This window comes from Ranitomeya imitator, chromosome 5 (genome assembly GCF_032444005.1).
Source record: "Ranitomeya imitator isolate aRanImi1 chromosome 5, aRanImi1.pri, whole genome shotgun sequence".
Taxonomy (NCBI): Eukaryota; Metazoa; Chordata; class Amphibia; order Anura; family Dendrobatidae; genus Ranitomeya; species Ranitomeya imitator.
In genome coordinates, this window is record NC_091286.1 from 444,611,456 (window position 1) to 444,639,233 (window position 27,778).

Here is a 27,778-nt window from a genome sequence, read left to right on the forward strand (position 1 = left end):
TTCTGATCAGTAAGTAAAATACCATTATGTTTAATGTTGGGGAATCTCCATTAGGCTGGAGTCACACACAACGTATAAAAAAATCGGTCCATTTTATACAGATGACAATCGCAGAAATGTTCCCTGAACAGTGATCCATTTGTCATCCGTATGCAGTACGAGGATGCGATTTTCTCATATGTAAGCATCCGTGTGACATCTGTATGACATTCGTATGGTGAGATTTTCTTGCCGCCTTGCAAAATGGACATACAATGGATCCATGGGCTCAAATATTCATGAAAACATATATACAGCCTATATATATATATATATATATATATATATATATATATATATATATATATATATATATATTATTTATTGTTATAGCGCCATTTATTCCATGGCGCTTTACATGTGAGGAGGGGTATACATAATAAAAACAAGTACAATAATCTTAAACAATACAAGTCATAACTGGTACAGGAGGAGGGAGGACCCTGCCTGCGGGGGCTCACAATCTTCAAGGGAAGGGTGAGAATACAATATAATATATATATATATATATATATATATATATATATATATATATATATATATATATATATATATATATATATATATATATATATATATATATATATATATATATGAGTAAAAAAGGAAGACAGCACACAAAAAATTTTTTGGGGGGAAAGTATAACCCTTTGGGAATGTATCTATAGATGTAGAGATTATTTTACTCCATAGACGTTTTCCAGAAACTAGCAGCAATGGATGTTGCTGAGTGAAAATTGCATATCTGCTATTGTAGTGTCCAGTATATTATGCCCAGCTCGTTCTTCTCGAAGACATGCACATGTAAATTAGGCAGGTTCTCATTGCTACCGAATTGCAGAAGATATAGACGCTAAATGTGGTTTAGACACATTTGGACTCATCAGTGAGGTGGTATTTGGATTTCGGAGTGCAGAATTTGCTGGATTTCTTTTGAGGAGGAACCATAGCACTGATCCAGAGCCTTAGTACTACCAGTAGCGTGGAAGCCCCATATATATTTCCATTAACAGATGATGGACCTGAGTCAGGACGTGATTTTTTTGTGGAGTAAGTTATTATTATTGTTATTTATTGTTATAGCGCCATTTATTCCATGGCGCTTTACATGTGAGGAGGGGTATACATAATAAAACCAAGTACAATAATCTTAAACAATACAAGTCACAACTGGTACAGGAGGAGAAAGGACCCTGCCCCCGAAGGCTCACAATCTACAAGGGATGGGTGAGAATACAATATAATATATATATATATATATATGTGTAAAAAAGGAAAACGGCACACAAAAAAAAATAAAAAAGTGGGCTTTCAATGCCTGAATGGCGTGGCAACGTTTCGGATATGGTATCCTTTTTCAAGCCATATCCGAAACGTTGCCACGCTTTCCTTTTTTACTCCCATGATTGAAACCATTGGACCACTGCTTGAACCAAAGCTTTACACCACGATTGTGGTATTATTGATGCTGTTCCTTTTTTGTTATATATCTATATATATATATAATTGTCTAAGGGTTTTTCCGTCTGTCTGTCTGTCTGTCTGTCTGTCTGTCTGTCCTGGAAATCCCAGCTCTCTGATTGGTCGAGGCCGCCAGGCCTCGACCAATCAGAGACCGGCACAGCATCGACGTAGAAATCCCGCGTCTCTGATTGGTCGAGGCCGCCAGGCCTCGACCAATCAGCAACGGGCACAGCGACGATGATGTCATAAAGGACATAGAAATCCCGCGTCTGATTGGTCGAGGCCGCCAGGCCTCGACCAATCAGCAACGGGCACAGCGACGATGATGTCATAAAGGACGTAGACATCTCACGTTTCTGATTCAGCAACGGGCACAGTATCGATAGATGTCATAATGGTTGCCATGGCGACGATGATGTCATAAAGGTTGCCTCGACCAATCAGCGACGGGCACAGTGTGCCGCGAATTCTGGAATCATCATTGTCCATATACTACGGGGACATGCATATTCTAGAATACCCGATGCGTTAGAATCGGCCTCGACCAATCCGCAACGGGCACAGCGACGATGATGTCATAATGGTTGCCATGGCGACGATGATGTCATAAAGGTTGCCTCGACCAATCAGCAACGGGCACAGCGACGACTATGTCATAAAGGACGTAGACATCTCACGTTTCTGATTCAGCGATGGGCACAGCGACGATGTCAAAATGGTTGCCATGGCGACGATGATGTCATAAAGGTTGCCTCGAACCAATCAGCGACGGGCACAGTGTGCAGCGAATTCTGGAATCCTCATTGTCCATATACTACGGGGACATGCATATTCTAGAATACCCGATGCATTAGAATCGGGCCACAATCTAGTATATATATATATATATATATATATATATATATATATATATATATATATATATATATATAGATATAGATATATATATATATATATATATATATATATATATATATATATATATATATATATATATAATATAACGCTGGGAGCGTCACTCTGTCCGAAGCCTCTATAGACTGCGCAAGCGCAAGCGCTGGCGCAGTCTGGGCCTCACAGAGCGACGCTCCCGGGAGATCGCGGTATGCGTAAGCACTGAACGCATACCGCGATCTCCACCGGAGAGTCAGGGACCGCCAGGAGGGAGGGTAAGTATACTCACCTTTCCCGGTTCCAGCGCTGCTTGCGGCTCCGTCTCCCGGCTCTTCTGCTCCCGGCTCCGGAGGGCGCGGACTGCGCAGGCGCCGATTCCTGCTGCCGGAATCGGCGCCTGCGCAGTCCGCGCTTTCCGGCGCCATTTTCTTGAAGACACACTCCGGCTCCACTGCAGGTGTGTCTTCAAGAAAATGGCGCCGGAAAGCGCGGACTGCGCAGGCGCCGATTCCTGCTGCCGGAATCGGCGCCTGCGCAGTCCCCGCTTTCCGGCGCCATTTTCTTGAAGACATACCTGCAGTGGAGCCGGACGATAGGTGAGTATGGTATTTTTTTTTTTTTTATATGGCAGCAGCATTCGGGGGCATACACACTGGAGCGGGGGGCATATAATACAATGGTGGCGCAGGATGGGAGCAGCACATGACAGAACGGGCGCAGGATGGCAGCAGCACATGACAGAACGGGCGCAGGATGGCCGCAGCACATGACAGAACGGGCGCAGGATGGCAGCAGCACATGACAGAACGGGCGCAGGATGGCAGCAGCACATGACAGAACGGGCGCAGGATGGCAGCAGCACATGACAGAACGGGCGCAGGATGGCAGCAGCACATGACAGAACGGGCGCAGGATGGCAGCAGCACATGACAGAACGGGCTCAGGATGGGAGCAGCACATGACAGAACGGGCGCAGGATGGCCGCAGCACATGACAGAACGGGCGCAGGATGGCAGCAGCACATGACAGAACGGGCGCAGGATGGCAGCAGCACATGACAGAACGGGCGCAGGATGGCCGCAGCACATGACAGAACGGGCGCAGGATGGCCGCAGCACATGACAGAACGGGCGAAGGATGGCAGCAGCACATGTCAGAACGGGCGCAGGATGGCCGCAGCACATGACAGAACGGGCGCAGGATGGGAGCAGCACATGACAGGATGGGGGCGCAGGATGGAGCAGCACATACCAGGATGGAGACCATATACCAATATAAATGCTCGCAACCCGGGCGTAGAACGGGTTCAATAGCTAGTGTGTATATATATATATATATATATATATATATATATATATATATATATATATATATATATATATATATATATATATTAGTCTAAGGGTTTTTCCATCTGTCTGTCTGTCTTTCTGTCTGTCTGTCCTGGAAATCCAACGTCCCTGATTGGTCGATGCCGCCAGGCCTCGACCAATCAGCAACGGGCACAGCGACGATGATGTCATAATGGTTGCCATGGCGACGATGATGTCATAAAGGTCGCCTCGACCAATCAGCGACGGGCACAGTCTGCCGCGAATTCTGGAATCATCATTGTCCATATACTACGGGGACATGCATATTCTAGAATACCCGATGCGTTAGAATCGGGCCACAATCTAGTATATATTATCACGGCTCCGCTCCGTTAGGGCATTAGGACCCACTACGAGGTTTGCCGTGACGGGGCAGTGGGCTTCATACAGTCTGATCAGAATGTTAAACTGAAAACCTCATATTCAGTTATATTAATTTTTGCCTAGCGGCTTTAGATCAACGTATGATTTTGGGATGTGCGGTTCATGGTCTTTTTTTTCTTTTTTGCAAAGCATGTTCTAGTCTTCTTCTTGGACCAGCACTCCTCCCATTTAGCTCAGGTGATTTTAATTAGCAGGAGACTGCACAGTAAGGGGTCTAGCCCATTTTGGCTCTCTGAAGAGCTGGAGGAAGGTGAGTTTAAGTGCTCCTTTCATTTTGGTGTTGGTGCTGTGTGGCGGCCATTGTTGCTGTGGCTTTGTGCTGGTGGGGCGGCGCGGTCTGGAGTCGTGGGGACTCAGTCTTGCAGCATGGGTGCTGTGGGGCAACAGGCCGTCTGCCCTGCTGGTGCATGGCCGCTGTGGCGGTGGGCGCCGCACGGCTCCGCTCCGTTAGGGCGTTAGGACCCACTACGAGGTTTGCCGTGACGGGGCAGTGGGCTTCATACAGTCTGATCAGAATGTTAAACTGAAAACCTCATATTCAGTTATATTAATTTGTGCCTAGCGGCTTTAGATCAACGTATGATTTTGGGATGTGCGGTTCATGCTCTTTTTTTTCTTTTTTGCAAAATATATATATATATATATATATAGTGAAAAAATTGGAACAGCATCAAATTACTACCTTACAAGGCATGCAGAGCTCTTCCGACCAGCAATCCAATGGTCAAAAAGTAATAAACTCAAAAAAGGAAAAGCAGCACAAAATAATTAAAAAAAAGTGGACTTTAATGCCTGAACGGCGTGGCAACGTTTCGGATGTGTTATCCTTTGTCAAGCAATGAATACAAGAGTGAGACCACATTTTATATCCAACACATACATATCTCATTAGAAAATCATTAAATATAATAGTCAATAATATTAAACAGTGTTATTGTGCATCATCAGTGTAACAGTGCAATTGTGCAAGTTACTCAGCCCATCAAACCACAGCTATTGACGGGTATTATGAATAACATACTGCGTGAAAATAATTAAAAATAGCTTAATGGCCAATTGTTATTAAAAACAAATCAGGTGTCCTTACTAACGATATTATAATCCAAGTACACTTACATACACAGCTCAGTAATGGCAGCCATGATCACGGCGTTCCCAAGTGCCTACTGCACATGTCCGTGACATCACAGTCAAGGACCCACAATGCTCTGCCCTGCAGCTGCTCAGAGCCTTCCGAGGACCATGGCGCCATGTTAGCTAGGGGCGGCTTTGCCCACACGGAGGACGGAACCACATAACTATTGCAATAGCAATATAAAAAATACAGTAGCGATCCTAGTAATCCCGAACTCTGCATTACTCAGGAATTACTGTACAGAATAAGAAAAACATAAAAAATATAAAAAAATAAAAAAAATTATGTACAAGATTAAACTGCTCCATACACGGACACGGTCATATACTCGATGTGCCGCCGTATTTAAAGGGACCCAGACATAAGTCTGTAATACTTCACCAAGGTCCAGAAAGCCCCCCTTATTAAAGTGGGGCATCCTGACCCTGAGTAAGGAAACGGAGACCTTTGGGGCGGATACCTCCCGCGTTTCTCCAAACCCCTACAGTATGACACACATGACCCAATCTTTGGCTACATCTTCAATATCCCTAGAGAAACATAAAAAACCAAATGACCAAAGCAGGGGAGTTTCCTATGTTTATAAATTCAAGCTTTTATTCTCTGTAATTATATATCCAAAATAATCAAAATATCAAGAGATGCAGAGATCAAGGAAAAAGGAAAGCGAAATAATTCACATTATAGAGTAATCAGTACGGATCCATCGTTCATTGTTCAAAGACGTAGCCACCATATAGTATCTCGGTATGTAAGATAGGACACCTGAAAAAGGACAAAAAACTCCATAAGTTTCTTTTAAAACATTAAAAATATATATATATAAAATATACACTTAGGAGAGAATATAACCACTATCACATTTACATAATTGAATTAAGTTTGAAATCCACCTTAAGACCATAAGGTTTTAAAGTATTGAGTTTTTTAATCCATTCCAACTCTTTCTTTTTAAGTAACCGTATATGGTCACCTCCCCTTCTCTGAACCGGTACCATATCAATAATACGGAAGCGCAGTTGTTTTTCAGTATGACATTTCTCCGTGAAATGTTTAGACACTGGTAGATCCAAACGTTTCTTCCTTATGGTATGTCGGTGTTGATTGATTCTAGTCTTGAAATCACACGTAGTTTCACCGACATACCATAAGGAGCAAGGACACTGAAGTAAATATACAACAAACTCTGAGTCGCATGTCAAATAATGCTGTATCCTATATTCCTCATTCGTGATGGGATGAAAGAAATTAGACCCCTTGAGCATCAAATTACAGTTAATACAGGACAAGCATGGAAAACAACCTTTCCTACTGTTGCCAGTAAGTGTGGCCTGACCCTGTTTTTTGAATGACTCTATATCGGACTTCACCAGAGTAAACGCAATAGTTCGACTACGTTTATATGAGAAAATTGGTGGTTTAGAGAACTCCTTCACTTTGGGAGAACATTTATTTAGCATTCCCCAATGTTTGCATATAATGTCAGCAATTTTGCCACTCTCCTCACAATACGACGTTACAAAAGGAATACGATCAAATTCTTTCAATTTAGGTTTTTTCTGTAGTAATTCTTTTCTCGGTAATATGTCAACCTTATTCTTCTGTATTTGCAACAATTTTTTTGGATAACCTCTTTCAGAGAATTTCCTACATGTCCCTTCCATAGATTTTTTTTTTAAAGAATCTTCATTACTTTCAATTCTTTTGACCCGCAAAAGCTGACTGTACGGAATTGACTCTTTAGTTTTTCTGGGGTGTTGACTATTGAAAAGCAATAAATCATTTTTATCTGTGGCTTTAGTAAACAATTGAGTAGTAAATTTACCATTCTCAATTTGAACATTAACATCCAAAAATTGTATGTTAGTACATGAGTGTACAAGGGTGAATTTAATTTTTTCATCAATTGTATTCAGGTAGTCATGAAATTTAAGTAAGGACTCTATTGTACCCGTCCATACGAGGAAGACCTCGTCTATGTATCTCCACCACGCGGCCACTTGGCCGAAGTGGTGGGACACATAGACGAAGTCCTCCTTGATGACACTCATAACTATATTTGCATACGCGGGTGCCATGTTCGCGCCCATGGCGGTCCTGCGTAATTGCAAATAAAAAGTGTCTCCAAATAAAAAATAGTTTCTAGTCAACACTAGTTCCAACAGCTGTATTACAAAACCCCTGGCCTCGCTAGAATAGTGGGTAGTTAGTAACTTTTTATTCACTGTGGCGAGCCCCCGAGCGTGGTCAATCGAGGTATATTGCGAAGTGACATCGAACGATGCCAAAACCACTTCGCCAAACACCTCAATCCCACTTATTTTTTCTAAAAAATCAGTGGTGTCTCTAACAAATGATTCCGCGCAACCAGCAATTGGGTTAAGGATTTTATCCAGAAAAATCCCAATATTTGAAAAAATAGAGCCGCATCCTGACACTATTGGTCTACCCGGGGGGTGCACGAGAGATTTGTGGATCTTTGGTAGCGTGTATATTACCGGTGTCACTGGAAATTTAATGGTCAGAAAATCATATAAATCCTAGTCAATAATTTGTTTATGTACAGCATTCTCTAAGATTGTCTTGATTTCTCTTGCTATATCAAACTTAGGATCATGAGACAATATCTCGTACACCCCCGGGTCCTCCAATTGTCCCTTATCCGCCTTTTTTATAATTATTTCTTCATTTTGTGCTAGCTCACGTAAGGCTTTCATTTCCCCCACTGTCATATTAGGATGCTCAAATCTTTTTGGACACCCATTTTTCAACTTCTCAATATCATCTCTCACAGCAGATATAAATGCTTCTATAACTGGAGAATTAACTAAAGGAATAAAGTTACTCTTTTTCCTAAGGGATACCTGTTTTAAATTAAATTCACTAACAGACACCTTTTCTATACCTGGATTATGACAAAACCAATCCCTTAGCTTAATCAACCTAAAGAAGTTCTGCAAGTCAAGGAACCAGTTCACATGGGTACTAAGTCCAAATGATAAATCCTTATTCAGGGCCGATACCTGGCATTCAGTAAGAGTTTTTTTTAGAAATATTCACAATTAAACCTGATCCTTGCTCCTCGTTGCCACTTGTTTTTCCGCTGGTGATTTGTATTTCCCTTTTTTCTCTTTTTTGCTGTCTCCGGTGTTTTTTTCCTCCCCTTTTCCGGTGTTCTTCAGCTTTTCTTTTGGGGAATCCAAACCTGAAAGAGTCATGGTTAAATTGCAAAAAATTACTGTCATATGTGTAAACAAAGTCTTTTTTTTGGGAAAAAACCTTTTTTCCTCCAGTTTCCTGAAGTCTCTCTCTGCCAATTGTAAACATTCCCTTCCCTATAGTCTTCCATGTTGCGATTCCATTTCCTCCGTTTCACCTCTTCCAACTCAAGGCGCCACTTATCAATTTTAGTTTTCAGCAACTCTCTGAAACTAGTCCATTCATATTCTCTCAGAAGGCTCTTAATCTCAGATTCCAGCACTGGTATATCCAAATCAACTTTTTTTAATTCTTGTTGTAGGTATTCGATATTTAACCCCTTAGCGACCGCCGATACGCCTTTTAACGGCGGCCGCTAAGGGTACTTAAACCACAGCGCCGTTAATTAACGGCGCTGTGGAAAAAGTAAATAGCGCCCCCCAGAGTCTGATTTTCTCCGGGGTCTCGGCTGCCGGGGGTAGCAGAGACCCCAGAGAACATGATTCGGGGGGTTTTTTACCCACCCCGCATTTGCGATCGCCGGTAATTAACAGTTTACCGGCGATTGCAAAAAAAAAAAAACGCGATCTCTTTTTAATTTCTCTGTCCTCCGATGTGATCGCACATCGGAGGACAGAGAAAAGGGGTCCCAGGTAGCCCCCCAATACTCACCTATCTCCCCCGGTGCTCCTCGTGGCTCCCTGTGGGCGACGCCATCTTCAAAATGGCGGGTGCATGCGCAGTGCGCCCGCCGGCCGGCCGGCCCCGCGATAATCTTTGGGGTCTCGGCTGCCGGGGGTAGCTGAGACCCCAAAAAAGCATGATCGGGGTCGGTTTTACCGACCCCTGTTTTGCGATCGCCGATAATTAACTGTTTACCGGCGACCACAAAAAAAAAAAAAAAAAAGATAAGTGTAATTCTCTGTCCTCTGATGTGATCGCACATCAAAGGACAGAGAAATAGGGGGATTCGGGGACCCTATCATACTCACCTGTGTCCCTGGATCCTCCTGCTGCTCCTCCTGGCCGCCGGAAAAAGAAAATGGCGGGCGCATGCGCAGTGCGCCCGCCATCTGTCTCCATCTGCTGGCCGGCAGGAGAACAGCAGTTGGGGCTAAAATTAGGGTTAGGGCTAGGGTTAGGGTTAGGGTTAGGGCTAGGGTTAGGGTTAGGGCTAGGGTTGGGGCTAAATTTAGGGTTGGGGCTAAATTTAGGGTTGGGCTTCTTTCACACTTACGTCAGTACGGGGCCGTTGCAATGCACCGGCCCGACATACCGATGCACGTTGTGAAAATTGTGCACAACGTGGGCAACGGCTGTAGTTTTTCAACGCATCCGCTGCCCAATCTATGTCCTGGGGAGGAGGGGGCGGAGTTACGGACACGCATGCGCGGTCAGAAATGGCGGATGCGACGTACAAAAAAAGTTTCATTGAACCTTTTTTTTGTGCCGACGGTCCGCCAAAACACAACTGATCCAGTGCACGACGAACGCGACGTGTGGCCATCCGTCACGATCCGTCGGCAATACAAGTCTATGGGCAAAACGCATCCTGCGGGCACATTTGCAGGATCCGTTTCTTGTCCAAAACGACGGATTGCGACGGAATGCCAAACAACGCAAGTGTGAAAGTAGCCTTAGGGCTAGGGTTAGGGTTGGGGCTAAGTTGGATTAGCGTTGGTATTAGTGTTAGGGTTGGCATTAGGGTTACGCTTGGGATTAGGGTTAGGTTTGGGATTAGGGTTAAGGTTAGGGTTGTGATTAGGGGTGTATTGGGATTAGGGTTAGGTTTGAGGTTAGGGTTGAGATTAGGATTAGGGGTGTGTTGGATTTAGGGTTTTGATTAGGGTTATGGTTAAGGTTGACATTAGGGTTGTTTTGGGCTAAGGGTTGTGATTATGGTTAGGGTTAGTGATTAGGATTATGGATCAGGTTGGGATTAGGGTTAGGGGTGTGTTGGGGTTAGGGTTGGAGCTAGAATTGGGGGGTTTCCACTGTTTAGGTACATCAGGGGGTCTCCAAACACGATAGCCAATTTTGCGCTCAAAAAGTCAAATGGTGCTCCCTCCCTTCTGAGCTCTGCCGTGCGCCCAAACAGTGGGTTACCCCCACATATGGGGCATCAGCGTACTCTGGATAAATTGGACAACAACTTTTGGGGTCCAATTTCTCTTGTTACCCTTGTGAAAATAAAAACTTGGGGGCTACAATATCTTTTTTGTGAAAAGAAATATATTTTTTATTTTCACGACTCTGCATTCTAAACTTCTGTGAAGCACTTGGGCATTCAAAGTTCTCACCACACATCTAGATAAGTACCTTGGGGGGTCTAGTTTCCAAAATGGGGTCACTTGTGGGGAATTTCTACTGTTTAGGCCCATCAGGGGCTCTCCAAACGCGACATGGCGTCCGATCTCAATTCCAGCCAATTCTACATTGAAAAAGTAAAACGGCACTCTTTCTCTTCCAAGCTCTGCGGTGCGCCCAAACAGTGGTTTACCCCCACATATTGGGTATCGACGTACTCAGGAGAAATTGCACAACAACATTAGTCATCTAATTTCTCCTGTTACCCTTGTGGAAATAAAAATCTGTGGGCAAAAATATCATTTTTGTAGAAAAAATGCGATTTTTTTTTTTTTTTTTTTTTTTTTTTTTTTTTTTTCACGGCTCTACGTTATAAACTTCTGTGACGCACATGGGGGCTCAAAGTGCTCACCACACATCTAGATAAGTTCCTTAAGGGGTCTAGTTTCCAAAATGGGGTCACTTGTGGGGGGTTTCCACTGTTTAGGCACATCAGGGGCTCTCCAAACGCGACATGGCGTCCAATCTCAATTCCAGCCAATTCTACATTGAAAAAGTAAAACGGCGCTCCTTCAATTCCAAGCTCTGCGGTGCGCCCAAACAGTGGTTTACCCCCACATATGGGGTATTGGCGTATTCAGGAGAAATTGCATAACAAAATTGATGGTTACATTTCTGTTTTTACACTTGTGAAAATAAAAAAAATGGTTCTGAATTAAGATGTTTGCAAAAAAAAGTTAAATGTTCATTTTTTTCCTTCCACATTGTTTCAGTTCCTGTGAAGCACGTAAAGGGTTAATAAACTTCTTGAATGTGGTTTTGAGAACCTTGAGGGGAGTAGTTTTTAGAATGGTGTCACACTTCATTATTTTCTATCATATAGACCCCTCAAAATGACTTCAAATGTGATGTGGTCCCTAAAAAAAAATGGTGTTGTAAAAATGAGAAATTGCTGGTCAACTTTTAACCCTTATAACTCCCTAACAAAAAAATTTTGTTTCCAAAATTGTGCTGATGTAAATTAGACATGTGGGAAATGTTATTTATTAACTATTTTTTGTGACATATGTCTCTGATTTAAGGGCATAAAAATACAAAGTTTGAAAATTGCAAAATTTTAAAAATTTTCGCCATATTTCCATTTTTTTCATAAATAATCGCAAATAATATCGAAGAAATGTTACGACTAACATGAAGTACAATATGTCACGAAAAAACAATCTCAGAATCAGCGGGATCCGTTGAAGCGTTCCAGAGTTATAACCTCATAAAGTGACAGCGGTCAGAATTGCAAAAATTGGCTCGGTCATTAAGTACCAAATTGGCTCTGTCACTAAGGGGTTAAAAGTGTAATGTCCAAACCATACTTATTTGAAATCATACTAAATCTTGCTCAGAAGAGTCATTAAGTTGGGGCGGATATTAGACCGAAGGCCTCTTGGGATTTTTTTTAGCTTTATAGTATTCACTCAAAGTAATGAGATGTAATTGCAATGTTGTGGATTTCTTTAAAGTATTTTCATATTTCAATTTAAGATCATGTAATGAAGGTGTACTAAGAAAGGTGGCATTTGTTTCCACCTCTCTAATAATTCTCTCCCCATCCTCACTAGTATATGCAAAAACGCCAGTTTCAGGCACATTTTGTTCCTTAGTCCACGTAATGGAATGCAAAAAAGCAAAAACAGCAAAAAAAAGAAAAAAAGACAAAAAAAACAAAATCAGGCTGGTTTCACACTTGCGTTTCAAAACGCATGCGTTTTTTTAAAAAAACACATGGTGAAAAAACGCATGTAAACGTGTGCAAACGCTGCGTTTTTTTGACGCATGTGTTTTTGCATGTGGTGAAAAAAATGCGGCGTTTTGGCACATTTACATGCGTTTTTTCATGCGTTTGCATTTTTTAATCGCATGCAGATAAATGTGTGACAGCTGCCAATCATCAAAATAAAGTAAAAAACCCACTATAAACAGAAAGAGCTAGGGGTAGGGTTAGGGGTAGGGATCCTAACCCTAACCCTAAAGGGATCCTAACCCTAACCCTACCCCTAACCCTACCCCTAACCCTAACCCTACCCTTAAAGGGATTAGGGGTAGGGGTAGGGTTAGGGGTAGGATCCCTTTATCAATTTTATGGTGTGGGGTGGTTTATCAGTGTGGTTTTTTTTTTTTTTTTTTTTTTTTTTAACGCATGCGTAAATATAGGGGAAAAAACGCATGCGTTTTTTTGCGTTTTTCACCGCAAAAATGCAAAAAAAAAAAAGCAAATGTGAAACCACCCTTAAACACAGTAACAGAATCCAGCAATGGAAGATGCAAATTTCCACAGAAAAAATATGAAGTGAAAAAATTGGAACAGCATCAAATTACTACCTTACAAGGCATGCAGAGCTCTTCCGACCAGCAATCCAATGGTCAAAAAGTAATAAACTCAAAAAAAGGAAAAGCAGCACAAAATAATTAAAAAAAAGTGGACTTTAATGCCTGAACGGCGTGGCAACGTTTCGGATGTGTTATCCTTTGTCAAGCAATGAATACAAGAGTGAGACCACATTTTATATCCAACACATACATATCTCATTAGAAAATCATTAAATATAATAGTCAATAATATTAAACAGTGTTATTGTGCATCATCAGTGTAACAGTGCAATTGTGCAAGTTACTCAGCCCATCAAACCACAGCTATTGACGGGTATTATGAATAACATACTGCGTGAAAATAATTAAAAATAGCTTAATGGCCAATTGTTGTTAAAAACAAATCAGGTGTCCTTACTAACGATATTATAATCCAAGTACACTTACATACACAGCTCAGTAATGGCAGCCATGATCACGGCGTTCCCAAGTGCCTACTGCACATGTCCGTGACATCACAGTCAGGGACCCACAATGCTCTGCCCTGCAGCTGCTCAGAGCCTTCCGAGGACCATGGCGCCATGTTAGCTAGGGGCGGCTTTGCCCACACGGAGGACGGAACCACATAACTATTGCAATAGCAATATAAAAAATACAGTAGCGATCCTAGTAATCCCGAACTCTGCATTACTCAGGAATTACTGTACAGAATATGAAAAACATAAAAAATATAAAAAAAATATATATAAAAAAAATATGTACAAGATTAAACTGCTCCATACACGGTCATATGTATAAGAATAGTCTTCTCTACTCGGGAACATACTCGATGTCCCGCCGTATTTAAAGGGACCCAGACATAAGTCTGTAATACGTCGCCAAGGTCCAGGAAGCCCCCCTTATTAAAGTGGGGCATCCTGACCCTGAGTAAGGAAACAGAGACCTTTGGGGGCGGATACCCCCCTCGTTTCTCCAAACCCCTACAGTATGACACACATGACCCAATCTTTGGCTACATCTTCAACATCCCTAGAGAAACATAAAAAACCAAATGACCAAAGCAGGGGAGTTTCCTATGTTTATAAATTCAAGCTTTTATTCTCTGTAATTATATATCCAAAATAATCAAAATATCAAGAGATGCAGAGATCAAGGAAAAAGGAAAGCAAAATAATTCACATTATAGAGTAATCAGTACGGATCCATCGTCCATTGTTCAAAGTCGTAGTTCAACAACTCGTTTTTACAACACCATTTTTTTTTTAGGGACCACATCTCATTTGAAGTCATTTTGAGGGGTCTATATGATAGAAAATACCCAAGTGTGACACCATTCTAAAAACTGCACCCCTCAAGGTGCTCAAAACCATATTCAAGAAGTTTATTAACCCTTCTGATGCTTCATAGGAATTTTTGGAATGTTTAAATAAAAATGAACATTTAACTTTTTTTCACAAAAAATTTACTTCAGCTCCAATTTGTTTTATTTTACCAAGGGTAACAGGAGAAAATGGACCCCAAAAGTTGTTGTACAATTTGTCCTGAGTACGTTGATACCCCATATGTGGGGGTACACAACTGTTTGGGCGCATGACAGAGCTCGGAAGGGAAGGAGCGCCGTTTGACTTTTCAATGCAAAATTGACAGGAATTGAGATGGGACGCAATGTTGCATTTGGAGAGCCACTGATGTGCCTAAACATTGAAACCCCCCACAAGTGACACCATTTTGGAAAGTAGACCCCCTAAGGAACTTATCTAGAGGTGTGGTGAGCACTTTGACCCACCAAGTGCTTCACAGAAGTTTATAATGCAGAACCGTAAAAAAAAAAATCATATTTTTTCACAAAAATTATCTTTTTGCCCCCAATTTTTTATTTTCCCAAGGGTAAGAGTAGAAATTGGACCCGAAAGGTTGTTGTACAATTTGTCCTGAGTACGCTGATACCCCATATGTAGGGGTAAACCACTGTTTGGGCGCATGGGAGAGCTCGAAAGGAAAGGAGCGCTGTTTGACTTTTCAATGCAAAATTGACTGGAATTGAGATGGGACGCCATGTTGCGTTTGGAGAGCCACTGATGTGCCTAAACATTGAAACCCCCCACAATTGACACCATTTTAGAAAGTAGACCCCCTAAGGAACCTATCTAGATGTGGTTTGAGCGCTTTGACCCACCAAGGGATTCACAGAAGTTTATAATGCAGAGCCGTAAAAATAAAACAAATTTTTTCCCACAAAAATTATTTTTTTAGCCCCCAGTTTTGCATTTTCCCGAGGGTAACAGGAGAAATTGGACCCCAAAATTTGTTGCCCAATTTGTCCTGAGTGCGATGATACACCATATGTGGGGGGAACCACTGTTTGGGCGCATGGGAGGGCTCGGAAGGGAAGGAGCGCCATTTGGAATGCAGACTTAGATGGAATGGTCTGCAGGTGTCACATTGCGTTTGCAGAGCCCCTAATGTACCTAAACAGTAGAAACCCCCCACAACTGACACCATTTTGGAAATTAGACCCCCTAAGGAACTTATCTAGATGTGTTGTGAGAGCTTTGAACCCTCAAGTGTTTCACTACAGTTTGTAGCGCAGAGCCGTGAAAATAAAAAAAAACAACTTTCCCCCCAAATTATTTTTTAGCCCCCAGTTTTGTATTTTCCCGGGGGTAAGAGGAGAAATTCGACCCCAAAAGTTGTTGTCCTATTTGTCCCGAGTACGCTGATACTGCATATGTTGGGGTAAACCCCTGTTTGGGCGCACGGGAGAGCTCGGAAGGGAAGAAGCACTGTTTTACTTTTTCAATGCAGAATTGGCTGGAATTGAGATTGGACGCCATATCGCCTTTGGAGAGCCCCTGATGTGCCTAAACAGTGGAAACCCCCCAATTATAACTGAAACCCTAATCCAAACACACCCCTAACCCTAATCCCAACAGTAACCCTAACCACACCCCTAACCCTAATCCCAACCCTATTCCCAACTGTAAATGTAATCTAAACCCTAACTGTAACTTTAGCCCCAACCCTAACCCTAACTTTAGCCCCAACCCTAACTGTAGCCCTAACCCTAACCCTAGCCCTAACCCTAACCTTAGCCCTAACCCAAGCCCTAATGGGAAACTGGAAATAAATACATTTTTATAATTTTTCCCTAACTAAGGGGGTGATGAAGGGGGGTTTGATTTACTTTTACAGCGGGTTTTTTAGCGGATTTTTATGATTGGCAGCTGTCACACACTGAAAGACGCTTTTTATTGCAAAAAATATTTTTTGCATTACCACATTTTGAGAGCTATAATTTTTCCACATTTTGGTCCACAGAGTCATGTGAGGTCTTGTTTTTGCGGGACGAGTTGACGTTTTTATTGGTAACATTTTCGGGCACGTGACATTTTTTGATCGCTTTTTATTCCGATTTTTGTGAGGCAGAATGACCAAAAACCAGCTATTCATGAATTTCTTTTGGGGGAGGCGTTTATACCGTTCCGCGTTTTGTAAAATTGATAAAGCAATTTTATTCTTTGGGTCAGTATGATTACAGCGATACCTCATTTATTTCATTTTTTTATGTTTTGGCGCTTTTATACGATAAAAACTATTTTATAGAAAAAATAATTATTTTTGCATCGCTTTATTCTCAGGACTATAACTTTTTTATTTTTTTGCTGATGATGCTGTTTGGTGGCTCGTTTTTTGCGGGACAAGATGACGCTTTCAGCAGTACCATGGTTATTTATATCTGTCTTTTTTGATCGCGTGTTATTCCACTTTTTGTTCAGCGGTATGATAATAAAGCGTTGTTTTTTGCCTTGTTTTTTTTTTTTTTTTCTTACGGTGTTTACTGAAGGGGTTAACTAGTGGGCCAGTTTTATAGGTCGGGCCGTTACGGATGCGGCGATACTAAATATGTGTACTTTTATTGTTTGTTTTTTTTTATTTAGATAAAGAAATGTATTTATGGGAATAATATATATATTTTTTCATTATTTAGGAATATTTTTTTTTTATATTTTTTTTTACATATTTGGAGAAAATTTTTTTTACTTTTTTACTTTGTCCCATGGTGGGACATCACAGATCGGTGATCTGACAGTTTGCGCAGCACTCTGTCAGATCACCGATCTGACTTACAGCACTGCAGGCTTCACAGTGCCTGCTCTGAGCAGGCTCTGTGAAGTCACCTCCCTCCCTGCAGGACCCGGATGCGGCGGCCTTCTTGGATCCGAGTCTGGAGCAGGGAGGGAGGTAGAGAGACCCTCGCAGCAACGCGATCACATCGGGTTGCTGCGGGGGGCTCAGGGAAGCTCGCAGGGAGCCCCCTCCCTGCGCGACGCTTCCCTGTACCGCCGGCACATCGCGATCATGTTTGATCGTGGTGTGCCGGGGGTTAATGTGCCAGGAGCGGTCCGTGACCGCTCCTGGCACATAGTGCCGGATGTCAGCTGTGATAGGCAGCTGATATCCGGCCGCGATCGGCTGCGCTCCCCCCGTGAGCGCGGCCGATCGCGTATGACGTACTATCCCGTCGGTGGTCATAGGGTACGTCTGATGTCAGAAAGGGGTTAAAGTCCACTTTTTTTCAATTATTTTGTGCTGCTTTTCCTTTTCTTGAGTTTATATATACTGTGTATATGTATGTATGTATGTATGTGTATATATATATATATATATATATATATATATATATATATATATATATATATATATATATATATATATATACACATAGTACAGACCAAAAATTTGGACACACCTCATTTAAAGATTTTTCTGTATTTTCATGACTATGAAAATTGTACATTCACACTGAAGGCATCAAAACTATGAATTAACACATGTGGAATTATATACTTAACAAAAAAGTGTGAAACAACTGAAAATATGTCTTATATTCTAGGTTTTTCAAAGTAGCCACCTTTTGCTTTGATAACTGCTTTGCACACTTGGCATTCTCTTGATGAGCTTCAAGAGGTAGTTACCGGGACTGGTTTTCACTTCACAGGTGTGCCCTGTCAGGTTCAATAAGTGGGATTTCTTGCCTTATAAATGGGTTTGGGACCATCAGTTGTGTTGTGCAGAAGTCTGGTGGATACACAGCTGATAGTCCTACTGAATAGACTGTTAGAATTTGTGTTATGGCAAGAAAAAAGCAGCTAAGTAAAGAAAAACAAGTGGCCATCATTACTTTAAGAAATGAAGGTCAGTCAGTCCGAAAAGTTGGAAAACTTTGAAAGTGTCCCCAAGTGCAGTGGCAAAAACCATCAAGTGCTACAAAGAAACTGTCTCACATGAGGACCGCCCCAAGAAAGGAAGACAAAGAGTCACCTCTGCTTCTGAGGATAAGTTTATCCGAGTCACCAGCCTCGGAAATCGCAGGTTAACAGCAGCTCAGATTAGAGACCAGGTCAATGCCACACAGAGTTCTAGCAGCAGACACACCTCTACAACAACTGTTAAGAGGAGACTTTGTGCAGCAGGCCTTCATGGTAAAATAGCTGCTAGGAAACCACTGCAGAAGAGACTTGTTTGGACTAAAGAACACAAGGAATGGACATTAAACCAGTGGAAATCTGTGCTTTGGTCTGATGAGTCCAAATTTGAGATCTTTGGTTCCAACCACCGTGTCTTTGTGCGACGCAGAAAAGTTGAACAGATGGACTCTACATGCCTGGTTCCCACCATGAAGCATGGAGGAGGAGGTGTGATGGTGTGGGGGTGCTTTGCTGGTGACAGTATTGGGGATTTATTCAAAATTGAAGGCATACTGAACCAGCATGGCTACCACAGCATCTTGCAGCGGCATGCTATTCCGTCCGGTTTGTGTTTAGTTGGACCATCATTTATTTTTCAACAGGACAATGACCCCAAACACAGCTCCAGGCTGTGTAAAGGCTATTTGACCAAGAAGGTGAGTGATGGGGTGCTACACTAGATGACCTGGCCTCCACAGTCACCAGACCTGAACTCAATTGAGATGGTTTGAGGTGAGCTGGACCGCAGAGTGAAGGCAAAAAGGCCAACAAGTGCTAAGCATCTCTGGGAACTCCTTCAAGATTTTTGGAAGACCATTCCCGGTCACTACCTCTTGAAGCTCATCAAGAGAATGCCAAGAGTGTGCAAATCAGTCATCAAAGCAAAAGGTGGCCACTTTGAAGAACCTAGAATATAAGACATATTTTCAGTTGTTTCAAATTTTTTGTTAAGTATATATTTCCACATGTGTTAATTCATAGCTTTGATGCCTATATACAGTTAGGTCCATATATATTTGGACAGACAACATTTTTCTAATTTTGGTTATAGACATTACCACAATGAATTTTAAACAAAACAATTCAGATGCAGTTGAAGTTCAGACTTTCAGCTTTCATTAGAGGGTATCCACATTAAAATTGGATGAAGGGTTTAGGAGTTTCAGCTCCTTAACATGTGCCACCCTGTTTTTAAAGGGACCAAAAGTAATTGGACAGATTCAATAATTTTAAATAAAATGTTCATTTCTAGTACTTGGCTGAAAACCCTTTGTTGACAATGACTGCCTGAAGTCTTGAACTCATGGACATCACCAGACGCTGTTTCCTCCTTTTTGATGCTCTGCCAGGCCTTCACTGCAGTGGTTTTCAGTTACTGTTTGTTTTGGGCTTTTCTGTCTGAAGTTTAGTCTTTAACAAGTGAAATGCCTCCTCAATTTGGTTGAGATCAGGTGACTGACTTGGCCATTCAAGAATATTCCACTTCTTTGCTTTAATAAACTCCTGGTTGCTTTGGCTTTGTTTTGGGTCATTGTCCATCTGTAGTATGAAACGACAACCAATCAGTTTGGCTGCATTTGGCTGGATCTGAGCACACAGTATGTCTCTGAATACCTCAGAATTCATTCGGCTGCTTCTGTCCTGTGTCACATCAATAAACACTAGTGACCCAGTGCCACTGGCAGCCATGCATGCCCAAGCCATCACACTGCCTCCGCCGTGTTTTACAGATGATGTGGTATGCTTTGGATCATGAGCTGCACCACGCCTTCACCATACTTTTCTCTTTCCATCATTCTGGTAGAGGTTGATCTTGGTTTCATCTGTCCAAAGAATGTTCTTCCAGAACTGTGCTGGCTTTTTTAGATGTTTTTTAGCAAAGTCCAGTCTAGCCTTTTTATTCTTGATGCTTATGAGTATCTTGCACCGTGCAGTGAACCCTCTGTAGTTACTTTCATGCAGTCTTCTCTTTATGGTAGATTTGGATATTGATACACCTACCTCCTGGAGAGTGTTGGTCACTTGGTTGGCTGTTGTGAAGGGGTTTCTCTTCACTATGGAGATTATTCTGCGATCATCCACCACTGTTGTCTTCCATGGGCGCCCAGGTCTTTTTGCATTGATGAGTTTACCAGTGCTTTCTTTCTTTCTCAGGATGTACCAAACTGTAGATTTTGCCACTCCTAATATTGTACCAATTTCTCGGATGGGTTTTTTCTGTTTTCGCAGCTTAGGGATGGCTTGTTTCACCTGCATGGAGTGCTCCTTTGAACACATGTTTACTTCACAGCAAAACCTTCTAAATGCAAGCAACACCTCAAATCAACTCCAGGCCTTTTATCTGCTAAATTGAGAATGACGTAATGAAGGGATTGCCCACACCTGTCCATGAAATAGCCTTGGAGTCAATTGTCCAATTATTTTTGGTCCCTTTAAAAGCAGGGTGGCACATGTTAAGGAGCTGAAACTCCTAAACCCTTCATCCAATTTTAATGTGGATACCCTCAAATGAAAGCGAAAAGTCTGAACTTCAGCAGCATCCGAATTGTTTTGTTTAAAATTCATTGTGGTAATGTCTATAACCAAAATTAGAAAAATGTTGTCTCTGTCCAAATATATATGGACCTAACTGTGTGTATATATATATATATATATATATATATATATATATATATATATATATATATATATATATATATATATATATGTATACTGTGTGTCAGTGAGACACATACGTCACTGTGTTCATCATCTCATTAAATACATTTACATTTGGCCAGCTTTGTTTTCCTGAAATTGCCTGTGCCCCTTACAACCAATGTGTGAAAATTTTTCACAGGCAAACTAGTAATAAAATATTTAGAAAAATGTGAGTGGTGTACTCACTTGTGTAATATGGATCACCCCCGTAAGGCAGTGGGAACTCGGTACTGGGTCCTTCGGTTCTCAAGGGGGATGTCACGGTGGCTGACCCGGTCCGTGGCCCTCGGGAGGTCCGTTGTAAAAGGGAGAAGGTCTTTAAAGGGATGATGTTCGTGACGCCACCTGTGGTATTCGGTCAGGGTGACTGACGCTGATTAGGGGTCCACTGGGGTGATGTTATGGCAGCTAGATGGTTTACCTTCCCACAGGTGAAGTATGTCCCCAGGGCTTCCCAGTGTGAAGATGATGGATGGTGAGAGGCGCAGTGAAGAACGAGGACACAGGATTGCAGTCTCTTTACCTTTTTACTGAAGGCTTCAGCATCCACATTCCGGAGCACCAGATCACAGGGCAGGCAGAGTCCGGCCAGTCTGAAGGCAAATCCAGAGTCCCCTTATCCAGGTGGAAATCAGTAGCCTTCCTCTAGCGCCTGGGTGTTGTAGTGCCTTCCTGCTAAGCTTCTTGGTAAGGTCCTCACAACTGTTGTAGATGTTCTAGATGTTAAGTCTCTCTCTCTGCCCCCCAGATGGATAGGAACAAACCCGTATGACTGGTGGCCTGGGGCTTTTTACAGGGACTCTAGCACGCCCCAGCCCCCACAAGTTGCCACCATGCCTCCTGGGTATAGGTCAGGCAGGTAATATGGAATTAGCTGTCCTGCCGGTCTCTGGAGCAAGGCATGGAGACGATTGCTCCCGTCTACCGGATCCTGCGCCTCAGAAAGAGGCAGCCTGGGTAGGGCAAAACTCCTTCTGGTTTCCTCTCCTTTTGCTATGACTTTGTTTCTCACCCTCTACAATGCAATTCACTGTTCTTGTCTCTTTCTTAGGATGCTGCCGCATCTGTAGGCAGTCGCAGCTCCGTGGCCTTCTGTCTAGGCCTCTGACAGGATCCCACCCCTGTCAGGGACCAACTACCTGAGCGGAGCTCAGATAGCAGCTCACTTGGTGAAGCCGGCTTCTGTCTAACTTCCTATCCAGACCACCAGTTTTACCTAATTGTGAAGAGTGCCCTAATAAATAGGAGCATGGCACCCCCTGGTGGACTGGAGTATGAAGTGTGTTGTGTGGTATGCGATACCTGGTAAAGAGATCTCCTTTATTGCCTTTAAACGTAACATCACTCCCCCTGGTGGAAGAATGACATTACTGCAACGACCAGGACCCTGGGGCGCTGCATGATATACACTGTGTGCAGAATTATTAGGCAAGTTGTATTTTGATCACATGATACTTTTTATACATGTTGTCCTACTCCAAGCTGTTCAGGCTTGAGAGCCAACTACCAATTAAGTAAATCAGTTGATGTGCATCTCTGTAATGAGGAAGGGTGTTGTCTAATGACATAAAAACCCTATATAAGGTGTGCTTAATTATTAGGCAACTTCCTTTCCTTTGGCAAAATGGGTCAGAAGAGAGATTTGACAGGCTCTGAAAAGTCCAAAATTGTGAGATCTTGCAGAGGGATGCAGCAGTCTTGAAATTGCCAAACTTTTGAAGCGTGATCACCGAACAGTCAAGGATTTCATGGCAAATAGCCAACAGGGTCGCAAGAAGCGTGTTGGGCAAAAAAAAAGGCTCAAAATACTTGCTTATGAATTGAGGAAAATCAAGCATGAAGCTGCCAAGATGCCATTTGCCACCAGTTTTGCCATATTTCAGAGCTGCAACGTTACTGGAGTAACAAAAAGCACAAGGCGTGCGATACTCAGGGACATGGCCAAGGTAAGGAAGGCTGAAAAGTGACCACTTTTGAACAAGAAACCTAAGATAAAACGTCAAGACTAGGCCAAGAAATATCTTAAGACTGACTTTTCAAAAGTTTTATGGACTGATGAAATGAGAGTGACTCTTGATGGGCCAGATGGATGGGCCAGAGGTTGGATCAGTAAAGGGCAGAGAGCTCCACTCCAACTCAGACGCCAGCAAGGTGGAGGTGGGGTACTGGTATGGGCTGGTATCATCAAAGATGAATTTGTGGGACCTTTTCGGGTTGAGGATGGAGTGAAGCTCACCTCCCACACCTACTGCCAGTTTCTGGAAGACAACTTCTTCAAGCAGTGGTACAGGAAGAAGTTGGTATCGTTCAAGATAAACATGATTTTCATGCAGGTCAATGCTCCATCACATGCCTCCAACTACTCCACAGCGTGGCTGGCCAGTAAAGGTCTCAAAGAAGAAAAAATTATGACATGGCCCCCTTGTTCACCTGATTTAAACCCCATAGAGAACCTGTGGTCCCTCATAAAATGTGGGATCTACAGGGAGGGAAAACAGTACACCTCTCGGAACAGTGTCTGGGAGACTGTGGTGGCTGCTGCACGCAATGTTGATCGTAACCAGACCAAGCAACTGACAGAATCTATGGATGGAAGGCTGTTGTGTCATCATAAAGAAAGGTAGCTATATTGGTCACTAATTTTTTGGAGGTTTTGTTTTTGCATGTCAGAAATGTTTATTTCTAAGTGAGATGGGAACATATTTGGTTTTTATTAAGTTGCCTAATAATTTTGCACAGCAATAGTTAGCTGCACAAACAGATATCCTCCTAAGATAGCCAAATCTTAAAAAACCCACTCCAACTTCCAAAAATATTAAGCTTTGATAATTATGAGTCTTTTGGGTAGATTGAGAACATAGTTGTTGATCAATAATAAAAAATAATCCTCTAAAATACAACTTACCTAATAATTCTACACACAGTGTACTGTATATGTTGCATTCACTTTCAGTTGTTTTCATATTAAAAAAGATGTAGTTTTTTCCATTTTTTTCTATGTAAATACAATGTCTTTGTTTAAATACATTTTTCACTGTACAAATGGATCTGTTAAATACACCACAAACCTGGTGTGGAACAGGTCTTATATGGATAAAAAGAACTTCCAAGTAAGAGGTTTTGGGTAATGAGTGACTAACAATAAGTCTTTCCTATTTTTTATAAATTAAGCCAGTTTCTATCTCCCACTCCTTTTGTATTTCTGAGTTTCAGGTTGTCACAGAACAATGGCGAACAGCAAAATAAAAAGAATCCCTACTGTCCATTTGGTGAAAGAGAGAGGAGGAGCGAGGAAAGACAATGGGAAAACGAACAACAGTGAAATGATAAATGGATACCTGCATTGTAAGTGGGGGATGGTGTATATCTATGTCCTTGTGTATGTGTAAAGCTAAATATCTAAATATGTGTCCTGTTTATTCCTATAATTCTAATCTGAGTAATCCAGTGCTTCTCTCATTCCGTATTCCCATTAAAACTAAACCTCCCTACCAAGGTTTTTTAACCCCTTCATGACCCAGCCTATTTTGACCTTAATGACCTGGCCGTTTTTTGCAATTCTGACCAGTGTCCCTTTATGAGGTAATAACTCAGGAACGCTTCAACGGATCCTAGCGGTTCTGAGATTGTTTTTTCGTGACATATTGGGCTTCATGTTAGTGGTAAATTTAGGTCAATAAATTCTGCGTTTATTTGTGATAAAAACGGAAATTTGGCGAAAATTTCGCAATTTTCACATTTTGAATTTTTATTCTGTTAAACCAGAGAGTTATGTGACACAAAATAGTTAATAAATAACATTTCCCACATGTCTACTTTACACCAGCACAATTTTGGAAACAAAATTTTTTTTTGCTAGGAAGTTATAAGAGTTAAAATTTGACCAGCGATTTCTCATTTTTACAACGAAATTTACAAAACCATTTTTTTTAGGGACCACCTCACATTTGAAGTCAGTTTGAGGGGTCTATATGGCTGAAAATACCCAAAAGTGACACCATTCTAAAAAATGCACCCCTCAAGGTGCTCAAAACCACATTCAAGAAGTTTTTTAACCCTTCAGGTGCTTCACAGCAGCAGAAGCAACATGGAAGGAAAAAATGAACATTTAACTTTTTAGTCACAAAAATTATATTTTAGCAACATTTTTTTTTATTTTCCCAATGGTACAAGGAGAAACTGAACCACGAAAGTTGTTGTCCAATTTGTCCTGAGTACGCTGATACCTCATATGTGGGGGTAAACCACTGTTTGGGCGCAAGGCAGGGCTTGGAAGGGAAGGAGCGCCATTTGACTTTTTGAATGAAAAATTGGCTCCACTCTTTAGCGGACACCATGTCGTGTTTGGAGAGCCCCCGTGTGCCTAAACATTGGAGCTCCCCCACAAATGACCCCATTTTGGAAACTAGACCCCCCAAGGAACTTATCTAGATGCATATTGAGCACTTTAAACCCTCAGGTGCTTCACAAATTGATCTGTAAAAATGAAAAAGTACTTTTTTTTTTCACAAAAAAATTCTTTTCGCCTCAGTTTTTCATTTTCACATGGGCAATAGGATAAAATGAATCCTAAAATTTGTTGGGCAATTTCTCCCGAGTACGCCGATACCTCATATGTGGGGGTAAATCACTGTTTGGGCACACGGCAGGGCTCGGAAGGGAAGGCGCGCCATTTGACTTTTTGAATGGAAAATTAGCTCCAATTGTTAGCGGACACCATGTCGCGTTTAGAGAGCCCCTGTGTGCCTATGCATTGGAGCTCCCCCACAAGTGACCCCATTTTGGAAACTAGAACCCAAAGGAACTTATCTAGATGCATATTGAGCACTTTAAACCCCCAGGTGCTTCACAGAAGTTTATAATGCAGAGCCATGAAAATAAAAAATAATTTTTCTTTCCTCAAAAATGATTTTTAGCCTGGAATTTCCTATTTTGCCAAGGGTAATAGGAGAAATTGGACCGCAAATGTTGTTGTCCAGTTTGTCCTGAGTACGCTGATACCCCATATGTGGGGGTAAACCACTGTTTGGGCGCACGGCAGGGCTCGGAAGGGAAGGCACGCCAATTGGCTTTTTAAATGGAAAATTAGCTCCAATCATTAGCGGACACCATGTCACGTTTGGAGAGCCCCTGTGTGCCTAAACATTGGAGATCCCCCACATATGACCCCATTTTGGAAACTAGACCCCCAAAGGAACTAATCTAGATGTGTGGTGAGGACTTTGAACTTCCAAGTGCTTCACAGAAGTTTATAACGCAGAGCCATGAAAATAAAATAAAAATTTTATTTTCTCTAAAATGATTTTTTAGCCTGCAATTTATTATTTTCCCAAGGGTAACAGGAGAAATTTGACCCCAAAAGTTGTTGTACAGTTTCTCCTGAGTACGCTGATACCCCATATGTGGGGGTAAACCACAGTTTGGGCACATGTCGGGGCTCGGAAGTCAAGTAGTGACATTTTGAAATGCAGACTTTGATGGAATGCTCTGCGGGCGTTACGTTGCGTTTGCAGAGCCCCTGATGTGGCTAAACAGTAGAAACCCCCCACAAGTGACCCCATTTTAGAAACTAGACCCCGAAAGGAACTTATCTAGATGTGAGGTGAGCACTTTGAACCCCCAAGTGCTTCACAGAAGTTTATAACACAGAGCAGTGAAAATAATAAATACGTTTTCTTTCCTCAAAAATAATTTTTTAGCCCAGAATTTTTTATTTTCCCAAGGGTTACAGGAGAAATTGGACCCCAAAAGTTGTTGTCCAGTTTCTCCTGAGTACGCTGATACCCCATATGTGGGGGTAAACCACTGTTTGGGCACACGTCGGGGCTCAGAAGGGAAGTAGTGACTTTTGAAATGCAGACTTTGATGGAATGGTCTGCGGGCGTCACGTTGCGTTTGCAGAGCCCCTGGTGTGCCTAAACAGTAGAAACCCCCCACAAGTGACCCCATTTTGGAAACTAGACCCCCCAAGGAACTTATCTAGATATGTGGTGAGCACTTTGAACCCCCAAGTGCTTCACAGACGTTTACAACGCAGAGCCGTGAAAATAAAAAATCATTTTACTTTCCTCAAAAATGATGTTTTAGCAAGCAATTTTTTATTTTCTCAAGGGTAACAGGAGAAATTGGACCCCAGTAATTGTTGCCCAGTTTGTCCTGAGTACACTGATACCCCATATGTGGGGGTAAACCACTGTTTGGGCACACGTCGGGGCTCGGAAGGGAAGGAGCACCATTTGACTTTTTGAATAAAAGATTGGCTGGAATCAATGGTGGCGCCATGTTGCGTTTGGAGACCCCCTGATGTGCCTAAACAGTGGAAACCCCTCAATTCTAACGCCAACACACCCCTAACCCTTATCCCAACTGTAGCCGTAACCCTAACCACAACCCTAACCGCAACACACCCCTAACCACAACCCTAACCCCAACACACCCCTAACCCTAACCACAACCCTAATTCCAACCGAACCCTAACCCTAAGGCTATGTACCCACGTTGCGGATTCGTGTGAGATTTTTCCGCACCATTTTTGAAAAATCCGCGGGTAAAAGGCACTTCGTTTTACCTGCGGATTTACTGCGGATTTCACCTGCGGATTCCTATTGAGGAATAGGTGTAAAACGCTGCGGAATCCGCACAAAGAATTGACATGCTGCGGAAAATACAACGCA

At 42.2% G+C, this 27,778-nt stretch overlaps 1 long non-coding RNA gene across 3 annotated transcripts in view; it reads right to left on the minus strand.

The window, feature by feature from the left end:
• Nucleotides 1-5,888: 5,888 nt before the first annotated feature.
• The window catches only part of LOC138680801 (uncharacterized), a 34,359-nt gene continuing 12,469 nt past the window's right edge, over nucleotides 5,889-27,778 (minus strand). Inside the window, exons 1-3 of one of the 3 annotated variants that reach the window (XR_011321776.1) lie at nucleotides 13,603-13,651; nucleotides 8,313-8,494; nucleotides 5,889-6,054 (exon numbers count right to left, since the gene is read on the minus strand). This is a non-coding gene — a long non-coding RNA (uncharacterized lncRNA). Of the gene's footprint in view, nucleotides 6,055-8,312; nucleotides 8,495-13,602; nucleotides 13,652-27,778 lie in introns of those variants that run through there. The other 2 variants (XR_011321777.1, XR_011321775.1) reach the window with 2 other exon arrangements.